The sequence below is a fragment of the Octopus bimaculoides genome, chromosome 18 (genome assembly GCF_001194135.2).
Source record: "Octopus bimaculoides isolate UCB-OBI-ISO-001 chromosome 18, ASM119413v2, whole genome shotgun sequence".
In the NCBI taxonomy this organism is placed as follows: Eukaryota; Metazoa; Mollusca; class Cephalopoda; order Octopoda; family Octopodidae; genus Octopus; species Octopus bimaculoides.
In genome coordinates, this window is record NC_068998.1 from 34131431 (window position 1) to 34135856 (window position 4426).

The following is a 4426-nucleotide window of genomic DNA, read 5'->3' on the forward strand; positions in this document are numbered from 1 at the left end:
TATATATACATGCGCATATATATATATATATATATATATACACACACACACACACACACATACATACACATGTGTACATATATAGAGAGAGACAGACTGACAGAGAAAGAGAGAGGGATAGAACCTGATGGGCCCTCTGGTTGATGTTGAACTTCCAACGAAGGAGCTTGACACCTTGGGCAAATGTCTTATACTATAGTCTTGGGCTGACCAAAGCCATGTGAATGGATTTGTTAGACAGAAGCTGAAAGAAGCCTGTTGTGTGTGTGTGTGTGTGTATTTCTTTACTACCCACAAGGGGCTACACACAGAGGGGACAAACAAGAACAGACAAACGGATAAAGTCGATTATATCGACCCCAGTGCATAACTGGTACTTATTTAATCGACCCCGAAAGGATGAAAGGCAAAGTCGACTTCTGCGGAATTTGAACTCAGAACGTAGCGGCAGCCGAAATACCGCTAAGCATTTCGCCCGGCGTGCTAACGTTTCTGGCAGCTTGCTGCCATTTGTGACAAACACACGTGTGTGTGTTTGTCCCTTCATCACTGTTTGATCACAAATGTTGGTGTGTTTATGTCTTTGTCACTTAGTGGTTCAGGAAAAGAGACAAATGGAATAAGTACTAGGCTTAAGAAATGTTCTGGGGTTGATTTGTTTGATTAAAATCCCTCAAGCTGGTGCTCCAGTATGGTTGCAGTCAAATGCCTGAAACAAGTAAAAGAATTAAAGAATGTACATACATACACATTATATATATATCCGTATTTTTGTGTGATAATGTGTGTATGGACATATATAAAACCGTATATTGTATGTAGAGTTCTGTTTTTTGTTTTTTGTTTTTTTCTGTAATCTTCTGCTTGCTTATGTATTGATGTTATTGCTGCCAATATTGAATTGAAATGGAAGAAAAGAGAAGGGAAGGAAAAAAAGAAAGAAGTTTCAGAGTGATTTACAGCTCTGTCTGACACATACTGGTATGAAGGCATAAAGAACTGGAGAAGGTGGAGAAGAACCAACAGAAATACAAAATAATCAGCATAACTCTTCTAATATCATAAAGAAGATACACATAAAAATATTCCTAATTATTATGTTCACAAATTGGTTAAATGAATGACAGAGTGGCTTCTAGCCATGACTTCTTTCCGATACAAATATGTCACCCAGCAAACTTTTTTATTATTATTATTATTGATGCTTTTATCAATTTATATGAAAAAAGGAAAGAAAATATATTCTAGAAATGTGCTGTTTTACTTTCTCTTCCTGTTATCCCTATCCCTTATATTTTCTATGTCTCTTTTTTCCTCTTTGTCTCAGAGTCTCTTGTCCACTCACATTCTACCACATGCACACACATATATATAATATATGCCCTCACACACATACATCTAACTGGATCACTGTCTACTTCAGTGATGAGTAGTCAATCAAACAACTGAATTTCTTGCTCATTAAATAACCATTTAAGGGGTTGTGTATTCCACCCTTAATTCAAATCTCACACAAAATCAATGGGACACTCTCTAAAATGGTTGGCCTATTGAATTGTGAATTCCTTCAATCTGAAGAGCTTCAAAAGTTTCTTTCTCTCAAATTTCACTCTCACTGTTCAGGTGGACCCAAGGCTCACTTGCCCAAGATGTTATGAAATAGGACTGAAATCAGAACCTTTTGATTATAAAACAAACTGCTTAACCATTTGGCCAAGTTTTACCCACATTAATACACCTACAAATATTACACTATCTTTATCTCTCACTCTTCTTTTCTAATCCCATGAAAAAGTATACACTCTGACATCCTTCTTTTGCTGTGCATCAAGAGATGGAAATCAGTGGTATAACCAATTCATTTGCCTTTCACAGCAAGTCTTAAATTGTATGTTTGAGAAAAACGAAGTATACTCTACATGTCAAATTATTTAAAGATACTGTGAAGTGAACTATGAATTATGTAATAGAAATATATATCCTATTCATTCCTTCCTCTCTCTGTAGCTAACTGTGTTTTGCATTATATATCTCATGCTCACAATATATAGATAAATACATACATAGATGCATATATGTGTATGTGTGTATCCAGTTTGCAGTCTGTCTCTCTACTTTACCTTCCCTCACACTTTCAGAGTGTCCCACTGATTCTCTTTATCACACTATATCAAACACAGTTGCTATCTCTTTTATATTATCTCTCTTTCCTCATATACACATGTTCTACTCTTTCTTTCTTTCTGTCTCTCACTTCCCTCTGTTTCTCTCCCTCTCTCATACACACACACATTATCCTCAAATTCTCAAGGACCTCGCTATTCTCTCCATCTTTAAACTATAATGATTTATTATTATTAGCATCATTTTCTCTGCAGAATTCCTGCTTTTATGTTATGAAAAGATCTATGATTTATAAACATGTTTTTTCCTCTCTTCTTGGAATCAATAGTTAATATGATTGTTATATCAAGTAATTTGTAAAGAAATTGGTCTTTTTATTTCATTCTTATTTTGTATATCAAACTTGAAGTCATATCTTAGTGCTTTCACAATAGCTCACAAATGATTTCACCAATAACAATTCTATTTTGAAGTCTTTGATACAACTGTATTCAGATACAGATTTTTTTATACATACAACTGTTTCAGCTTTGACTAATAATGAAAAAAATAATAAACCTGTTTTTGTATCCAATGCTGCTTGTTGTTTGTGGGTAAAATTCTAGTAAAAGTGTTGCTATGAACATCAATTAAAATAGTTAAAGAAAACTTAGTGTACTAAATTATGATGATTTTGATCATACACACAAAGCCAGGGCTTTGGCAAGGAGAAAAGAGTTGATTATGTCAACCCTAGTGTTTGATTGCTTTTTTTATTTTATTGACTTCTGAAAGATTTGAACTTGGAACATTGAGCACTACAGCTAAATGCTACAAGGCATTTTTGTCCAATGCTTTAATAATTTTGCCAATCAACTTCCCTGAAGTGAAAAAGATTATCACCATCACTATCAAGAGGAAGCATATATGCTGAAAATAGCAGTCAAATGTTTATTGTACCAAACACTACCAAATTCTACATGTAGTTCTAGATACACTATTCATTTACACAAGATGAAGCGGTTGTGAATGGAAAGTTTTTAGTCACAGGCCTAATCTGGGGCTAGAAAAATCAAAAACAAAGCCTTTGTGGGAGCCTTTATGTGGTTGCTTGGGCTGCTAGACATAGCAACCATATATTCATTAAATTTGAATTTCCCTAAAAGATAACACACATTAGATTATGTAGTCCAAGGTACATTTAAAATTATGTGATGACCACAACTGTTTGATCTTTCATCATAGATCTGGTTGATCAGAGTTGCTCTGGAGCAAAACAGCAGTAATAACAACAATATTAATGGTAAACCAGGAAACAAACTTCTTTATGATCTTTCAATATGCAAGAAATAACAGCCAGGTATTTGTCAGATTACTCTGTACCACTTTTAGAAAGTAAACATTAAACAGTATAGTTTGGAATATGACTTGCTGGAAAAAGATTAAAGTCTGAATGGTAAATGCTTGAATATTTTTGATCATGTCATTTGATTTGAGCTGATTTAAAGTTAAACTACAATGAACTACCTTTAGATGGTCATCACACTATTGTCACATCTATCAATGGAACTCTTTTTGTACCACATTCTTTCAATTCCATCGTATCCCAGATTTCAGTTTTGTCCCCATCTCTATATCTTCTATAAAACAACATCTGCAAGTAGATATATGTTATTTAAAGCATTTAAATACAAAGAAACAGGAAAAAAGAGATAGGAGAAAGGGAAAGAAAAAAAAAGAAAAGGATAGGGGAAAATAGGGATAACAGCAGCTCATTGGAGAAGTGAGCCCCGTTAGGTGAAGTGACTGGTGCAGCAAGTGTCACTAGTCATTCCCCATGGTATCGCCATTACAGTCATTACCATGGGGACTGGCTAAGCCCACCATTCCTTCTGGAGTATGTGGCTCATCAACCCCTTGCCTTCCATCTTCCACCTTTTTCTTTTCTTTCTTTCCTTCTCTTATCTCTCTTTTTCCTTGTTCCTTTTTTACAACAATGATTCTCTTTCTTTCATATCCAACAAGGCCAACTCTTATACAGATGACACTACTCATCATTCTCTTCTAAAGATTTCTAGCTATGCATCATCCACTTGTAGCTTTGACATTGTACACCAAACCCACACTGACTCCATGGAAAGTGACCATGCAAGCATCTTTTAATAAGGATATGTCAATTATGGGGGATGGCATCAATTGATTACATCAACCCTGGTACTGAACTGATACTTATCTTATCAATCCTGAAAGGATGAAAGGCAAAGTCAACCTTGGTGAAATTTGAACTCAGAACATAAAGATAAATGCCACTAAGCATTTTGCT